At 36.7% G+C, this 8,652-nt stretch overlaps 1 pseudogene; it reads left to right on the top strand.

Moving 5' to 3' along the window:
• The first annotated feature begins 588 nt into the window (after nt 1–588).
• On the top strand, nt 589–1,770 carry LOC114053861 (annotated as a pseudogene).
• The last annotated feature ends 6,882 nt before the right edge of the window (nt 1,771–8,652 follow it).

Below are 8,652 nucleotides of genomic sequence, written 5' to 3'. Positions count from 1 at the left end.
GACATGAACATGAACTATTCAGACAATTCATCTGCTCTCTTGCACTCCTGTTATATGACTGGGTCACTTCCCTTTCATGTCATAACTATTTACCATCATATCTTCACATGTAAAATTAATAACTGGTAAAATGCCACAGATTTCTCGCATTAAATGAGCCTCTTTTCCACATAAATATATAGGTTCCTTAAAGACAAGGAAAAATTCCTATTTGCATTAGCAAGGTGTCTTTAATACACATTTGTTGAATTCAATTATTGAATTTTTATTTCCTTTTGGATTATCTGTGTTAACTTTTTAAAGGATTTTCTTTAAAAATAATGATTTATTGATTTCTTAGCACCAAAAGTTTCCCCAGTATCCCTCTTCCTTCTTCTCCCAAATAGACAACTCATATAGTAAACAATACGTTTAAAGAAAAAAAGAAAAAAAATTAGCAAAACCAATCACAAAAGTCTTCAAATATGCGCAGTGCATCACATTCATAGACCAACTTCTCGTATCTCTTCTTTGGAGTTAACTCTTCTTTGCAATTTTGTGTTATGTATTTTCGATTTGTTTGTGATTGTTCTTTAAAATACTATTTTCATGACCAACTGGCCAACGGGCCTGCAGCTACCCCGGGGCTCGCCCAGGCTGAGCAAAAGCAGCTTGTTCCTTGCAGCTGGAGGTGGAAACTCAAGGGCAGCGGGGAGGAGGATTCTCACCAGCCTCCAGCAGCAGAAGCAGTATCCAAATCTCTGCAAGCCAGGCATTCCAGCATAATTGAAATACAGAAAAATGTGGAATACAGATTACCATTCACAGTAAACAACCTTACAATTAACATTAACAATCTTTCTTCCTCCTCACTTTTCTCAGGAAAAACCAGTGATCATTGTTTACCCTTCAATATAACATCATTCAATGGACAAACATGGGATGTAAAGTTACCTGTCTATTAATAAACAATTTTACAATGCACTCAGACCTTGGAAAAATCATTCAAAGTCTCTTGGATGAGTTTAGAAGAATCCTCCAGGTTTGGCTCCCAGTTCAATATTTCCATATCTGTAAAGTAGTAGCCCAGGTGGGATGCCTCCTTATGCAGCTCAGGGTTTTCTATTCTTCTCTCATCCTCCGCAAGAAGCAAACAGATCTACTGCTTCCATCTCAATTGCTGACACAGTTTCTCAGGACTCAAGTTATTCCACACCCAAAGCTGATACTCCCACTTTTGGTTTCCCTTCCAGTCTGCCATTACCTGTTCCGACCACAGATGCCCCAGTGGGTGACAGGCCAAAACGTGTCTCCAGAACTCTCAAAACTCAGTCTGAAGCAATTAATTGATATCAATGAACAAGATGAAGCATTCCTAGAGCAGTTCTAGACTTTGTCCCAGCTGATGAATGTCATACTGACAAGAACAACTTGGCAAAGATCATCAAAGATCTTGCTGGAAAAAAAAAAAATCTCCTAGATCCCAACCTAAAAGTCAAAAGGCAAAGGGTATTAGGCAAATATGAACTGCAGAAGATGCAAAGGCAGCATAAACTTAGCTAGAGCTGCAGTGGGAGTTTCCGCCGGGTGAAGCTGAAGGTGGAGGCCCACGAGGCTGAGGAGGAATCCGATACCCTCCTGAGGGGATTTCCTCCAGGGGAAAATGGAAATAGACGATTGTCTCATCAGCTTTATGGAAAAGAGAACTATCTGCCACTGTTGCAGAGTCAAAGAGGAGAAGCTTCAGTAGCTTCAGCACATACACACACCCAGTTCAGTGCTCCCCTCTAGATTTTCATGAGCAGGTGAACTGACAACAGAAGATTGAACAGTCTCAATTAAGCACATTTTAGATGTGGTTTGCAAACAGGCATTTTATCCTAATGGTAGTATTGTGTAGTAGAGATTATCCATTGCACAGAGCTGGGCCTGCTTCTGTACAAATTAGGATGCCTTTTATTATCTTTGAGAAATCTTTCTTGCACTCTTTGCACTAAAAATATCCTTTGTATTTATTGTTGATAAAGTCTTTTTTTTTTTTTACCATATTTAAGTTTCTGCTGCTACTCCCTGATTATTAGAAACTAAATACCCATGCATGTGATTTTGGATAAATTTGAGTATTTTATAAATTCATTTTCTTTTAAATTCATGTTTTTACCTGAAAAAAAATTTCTTGGTTCTCTTTACTTCACTCTTCATCAGTTGACATGTATCTTTCCATGCTTCTCTGTATTCAACATATATGTCATTTCTCACAGTCCAGTAATAATTCACTGCATTTATGTACCACAATTTCTTTAGTCAACCCCAATCAATAGGTGTCTGTTTTGTTTCTAATTTTTTGCTGTCACAAAAATGTTTTGCTGTGAATATCATGGTGTATATGGAGCCATTCTTTTCATCAGTGGCTCCCTTGGAATATAAAGTGAGTAGTGGTATCTCTGGTTCAACAGGGAAGAATATTTTAGACTAAATGTTAACTCTTCTGCAATTATGGTATCCCATGATTTCCACCAATATAATATTACTAGAATACCAGGATGTTTTATAAAAATGAGCTTTAAAGTAGATCTATTTTCACAAATGCCACCCAGTCAAATTCCCTCTTTTTGCTTAATTCTAGGCCCAGCTCATCATCCAATAATAGTACTTGTCTAAGATACACATATCGCAATATTTATTTAATGGGATTTTTATCCAGTTGTATATTGTAATATAAGCAATATGTATTCATCTATCACTTTGTTTTTATTTTTCCCTCCAATTTGGATGGTTAAATGGGTCTCTTTCTCAATGAAATTGATTTCACTGACACTTTACAGTTTCCTGGGGCTTGAAGTAATGGACATGAAGGGCCTTTGGAAAACATCTTCATGAATAGGATATCATTTTTTGTCCAAGTCTTATGCAGAGCACCTTTCATGAAACAGAAAAACATATCTCCCTGTTTAATGCCTTGCTTCACCAAAGTTATCTCTATAGTCACATCTGTCATAGTCTTGTGTAATACTGAACTATGTATGGAAGATATCTTGTTTGTTTCCATTCTCCATTTCACTTTACTGAATCAAATATTTTATTTTAAATCAGTAAACAATAAACACAGTAGGAGCTTATATGCCCTATACCTCATATAGAGGCAACTGTGGGCTGCTGTAGAAAATTACCTACAAATGTCTGCCAGTTCCTTTTTGTATATTTTCATCTAAGATTCTCTATTATATACATAGATCATACTCACAAGGAGTATACATAGTTGATGAAAAATAAATGTTCCTTGAATTGAATTGAATGGATCCTAGAGCAGAAACAAGAGTATTTTTTAAATCAGATCTTGGATCTTTGTATACTTCTAATGTGTAAAATATGCATGTGTCGGTTAGACTGCACTGTACATGTTGTAGAAGAAAACAGTAAACATTGATGCTGTTTATGATACTGAGAGCCAACAGCGAAAGAAGAGAAAAGGGCCATAAAAATTTAATTTTACTGCAAAAATTAATACAAATTGCAGTTACTTATGTGAACCACTTACCATTTATGTCCATTTTAAATGTGGTACAATAGCAGGAAAGCATACCATTTAGTGTGTGTCAGATTGAATTTTTGCAAATATTACTTGGTGACAACACTAAGTTGCATATGTACTATTATTTAAAAGATTGATATTCAATCAGCAAAAAGTTCCAGATTTTATATACACTATGTATTTATGTATGTATATATGTATATGTATAATGTAATATAATTATTTGTAATATGTAGTTAATATATATGATTATTAAGAAAAATTATGCTATATCAGATTGTGTGCCATCTTGGGGAAGGAGGTGAGGAGGGAGGGGAAGAAAAATTTAAAACTCAAAAGCTTATGGGAGTGATTGTTGATAAATCAAAATAAATTAATTTTAAAAAATAAAGAAAAATTATGGAAAGCATGCTTTGGTGATTGGTATGAAAAATTCAAGGGTGGGGGCAGAAAAGAAAATAAGCATTTGTATAGTACCTCATGTACCAGCCCTTATGCTAAGCTCTTTTACAAATGTCGTCTCATAACAACCCTATGAGGTAGGTGTTATTTTTATCCCCATTTTTCTTTGAGGAAACTGAGGCAACAGAAGTAAGTGACTTTTCCAGGGTCAAATAGCTACTAAGTATCTGAGGCCTGATTTGAACTCAGTTCTTCCTGATGCCAGCCCCAGTGCTTTATTCACTGTACAACCATATTCCTCTAGAAATCTAGGGCTTGGGAATCATTTTAAAAGAATATCTGGCCCTTCACGAATAACTTGACATGCATCACACATTATTATGTTTCTGTACATTATATTCTCTCTGTTCCGTAGTCAATTAATCATTCAGTCAATCAACATACATTAATTAATTAAGGTTGTGTATGCTTGTGGTTGTGGTTTTGTCCTTCTTTCTCAAAGAGGACCATGTCATCAGAAAGATGATGACATGACTTACAATTGACTTTCATCTGAGTGAGGGAGGGCTGGGTAAAGTCACCAGCCTCACTGTCTCCTCCAGAATCACCTGGATCCAGTGGCCAGATATTGATCAGAAGGACTGGAGATGATACAAGATGCAAAGGGAGACCTTGGCCCTTTAAAGATAAGGTCTTTTTAGGTTCTCACTTTTGGTGAGGCAATACCCATTCAGCGAATAGACCTCTTTAAGAAGTGAGTCAAGGTGGGACGGCTAGGTGGCACAATGAATAGAGCACTGGTCCTGAAGCCCGGAGGACCTGAGTTCAAATCACAGCTAGCTGTGTGACCCTGGGTGAGAACCTGAAAAGACCTTCTCTTTAAAGGGCCAAGGTCTCCCTTTGTGGGTTCAACTACATAACACTTATAACTCCCTTACTCAGTAAACCCCAGTGCCACCCAACTTTCTCTAGTATAAAATATAAAGTTCATAACTTTGCTCCATTCTATCTTTTAAGCCTCATTTGATACTCCTCCCTCACACACTCTAAAATCTAACCAAACTAACCTCCCCAACTGGAAGAGTAGGGTTTGTTCCATTTCTTATATTTTTGCTCCCAGCACCTACCCAATTCACTCTTGATCTCTTGGTTTAGACAATAATAGGTCTCTGCCCAAGCACCATTTAAAAATTATTTTTTGGGCCTTCCAGGCTCAGAATGAATGTAAATAGTAACTGTTTCTCTTTCAGCCTGCCACTCTGAGGGTTTTCCCTCCCAGTTTATTAATTCATTAATTCATTTATTTATTTATTTTATTAAAGGGGCCATCTCTTGACTCACTTTTTTTTTAAGACAATTGGAGTTAAGTGACTTGCCCACAATTAAAGAAAATCAACTTAGCTATGTAATGAATGGGCTAGAGTGCAAAGAGATGACATGAAGTAACCAATTTAGGAAGCTGTTACAATAATCTATATGAAAGATGATATGCCCCTGAACTAAGATTACACTAGTATAAGTAGACAGATGGGGGTCAGTCAAAAGATATCACAGAGGTAGAATAGAAAGATTTGGAAATGATTGGTTGTTTGAGATGAGTGAGGGTGAGGAGTCAAGGAACTAGTGCTATGAATCTGAAAGAAGTGGATATTTATGGTTACTTCAACAAAATAAGGAATTTGCATTGAGGGAAAGACAAAGCAAGATAACAATTATTTATTAAGTACTTACGTACCAGATAACATGCTAAACACAGGGGACACAAGTGCGTGCAAAAAACAAGACTGTCCCAAACATTTAAAAAAATCAGAAAAGATGTGGCTAGGAGTATCTACATGGAAGCATGATATTAGAATCTGGGAAGTCAGAAGCAGAGCAAGAAGAATGATAAAGTTTGGATCAAGCCAGCATGGGGGCCCCAGGAAGAACTCACCAATGGGAGAACGGGGCTGGCATAGTGGAGAGATGTTCCAGAGTGAAAATGTCATAGGCACAGATCGATAAGGAAGACCCAAATGCCAAGGGAAGTTCTAGTATAAAAACAAAACAAAACAAAACAAAACAACAGTTTAGGCATGGTGGCAAATTACAAAACGTCAGAAGCAGAGTCGAGAAGGTAAAGATAATCAATTTTCTTTTAGAGATTGAGGTGACTCTGTGATATTCATTTTGAAATATCCAAAATTTAATTGGTGAAACAATATTGAAGCTCAAAGGAAAGCTTGGAGCTAAATATGTGTCTGTGTGTGTGTGTGTGTGCATACATATATGTATATACACTCACATATACACACATATATGTGTATATATGGCAAATATATGAATCATCTGCATAGAGATGATAATTATAATTTTAATTTATTTTTTCAATTGACAAAAACATTCTATTGCTCCCAGCTTTCCCTCCCCCTCTCCACTGGGAGGGAATAAAAATGTAATAAATATGCATTGTCAAGCAAAGTAAATGCCATCAATGGCCATATCCAAAAATGTATGCCTCATTGTCCATTTTGAGTCCATCACTCTTTGTTAGAAAATGGGTTGTATGCTTTATCATCAGTTCTCTGGAATAATAATTCGTTATTGCCCAGATCCAAGTTCTTGAGTATTTCATAACTGTTTATCTTTAAAATGTTATTATTGTAGAATTTTTTTTCTGGCTCTGTTCATTTCAATCTGTAGCAGGTCATATAAATAAGGTTTCTCTGAAACTATCCCTTTTGTGACTTCTTACACCATATGTGTATTACATTGTATGCATACGTTATTTTTTCAGCCATTCTCCTATTATTAGGTGTCCTTACTTTCCAGTAGACACACTCATTAAATTTATGGGAGCTGATGATATCACCAAGAGAGAAGACACAGAGAGAAGAGTACTTAAGACAGAAGTTTGAGGAATACCCATGCTTGGGGGAGGTGTAATATAAATGATGAACCAGTAAAGGAAACTGAAAAAAGTAGTGAGGCAGATAGCAGAAAAACCTTGAGAGAGCAGTGTCACAGAACCAAGAATAGAGAGATTATCCTGGAAAAAAGTAGTTAACAGTTTGAAATGAAGCAGAAAGTTCAAGAAACATGACCAAGGGGAAAAAAAAACCACTACAATATTTTACAAATCTAAGATTGTTCATTTTGAATACAACAGTTTCAGTTGAATGATGAGCTTGAAAGTCAAATTGCAAAGGATGGGGAATGAGTGAGAGGAAGTGGAAATAACAAGTGTGGAATTCATGGATTTAGTTGCGAAAGGGAGGAGAGAAATAGCATAACAGTTTCAGAAGAGTGTATGGCCTAAGGAAAGGTTTTTTTTTCAATAATTGGCAAAACTGGAGTGAGTTTGAAAACAGTAAAGAAGTAAGCACTAGATAGAGAGAGGGTAAAGATTATAAAAAGAGGCAGTGATAGAGGGGACAATTTTCTGAGTAATAGAGGAGGCACTGGGATCAACCACATGTGCAGAGAAATTGGCTTTTTAAAACAACAGGACCACCTAATTGTAACTGATAGGGAAAAAAGAAGAGAGTGGGGTATGACGTCAATGAGTTTTGAGGTGATGAAATGTAAAGAAGAGAAAGCTCGTTGTAAATGGCCTAGTTTTCTTTATAAAATAAGAGACAAAGTCCTCAACTGTGGTAGAAGTGGATAATTGTGGAAAGCTGAGGAGAAAAGGGAAGGTTTGGAATAGCTGCTTTGGGGAGTGAGACGGGAAATCATGTATGGAGGATAGAAGGATTGCATTGCTTTAATATTGTTTGTTTTTTGGTGTTGTTGTTCATCCTTCATTCTTGAGGAGGACCAATGACATCAGCAGGGTAATGTCTTGACTTGCAAGTGAACTCGATTTAAGTGAGGCAGGGCTGTACAGAGTCATCAGCCTCATTCTGACCTCCAGAGTCATCGGAGTCCAGTGGCAAGGCATAGGTTAGGATGACTGCTGATGTCCTCAGATGCAGTGGGAGACCTTGGCCTTTTTAAGCTAAGGGCTTTCCCTGGTCTCAGTTTGTCTGAGGCAATGCCCATTTAGTAGTTAAAGGCTAGTTAACAATTGAGGGAAAAGATGACCTAGTTTGCTCTCACAAAAAGAATTGATCTGGGAGGGAAAGGTCTATTTGAAATTGGAGACTATAAAATTGTGATCTCCTTGAGGAAAGGGACTGTCTTTGGTCTCTCTCTTTTCTTTATCACCATGACTTAACAGATGACCTGACTTATATTAGGGCCTAATAAATCCTTATTGACTGGTGAGTGAGTGCCCAGTCAGAATGTTTGTGTGACTTCCCTCTGATCAGCTCAGCTGTAAGGAAGTAAGAGCAAAGGGGGTGGATAGTGAGAGTAATCCACGTTTGACAAAGCATGGGACAAAGAGGCAAGGGATTTGAGAGTAAAGGAAAGTATTGAGTTGAACTGGTTAACTATAGGGTTAAGATTATATAAATAATGGATAGATGGATGAGTGAAAATAAATTAATTTTACTCTTACTACGTGTTAGCCACTTAGGAAAGGAGAAAAGTTAAGTTAGATAAGGGGTAACGATCTGAGAAATGACTGTGGGGAAGAGGGATTTGAGGTAACTGATGAGGGTGAAAATAGGATTAGGAAGTTCAGGTATAAAGATAGAATTATAGACTATGATCAGGAAGGGGAATGATAAATATATTTTATTTAAATGTATAAATATAAAATGTATATTTATATATATTTGAATAAATAAATATTTATATATGAATATATTTAA

Source organism: Vombatus ursinus, unplaced genomic scaffold (assembly GCF_900497805.2).
Source record: "Vombatus ursinus unplaced genomic scaffold, bare-nosed wombat genome assembly UNPS02014812.1, whole genome shotgun sequence".
Lineage (NCBI taxonomy): Eukaryota > Metazoa > Chordata > Mammalia > Diprotodontia > Vombatidae > Vombatus > Vombatus ursinus.
The sequence above is the reverse complement of the archived record's forward strand: the minus strand, read 5'-3'. Positions and strand labels throughout refer to the sequence as shown.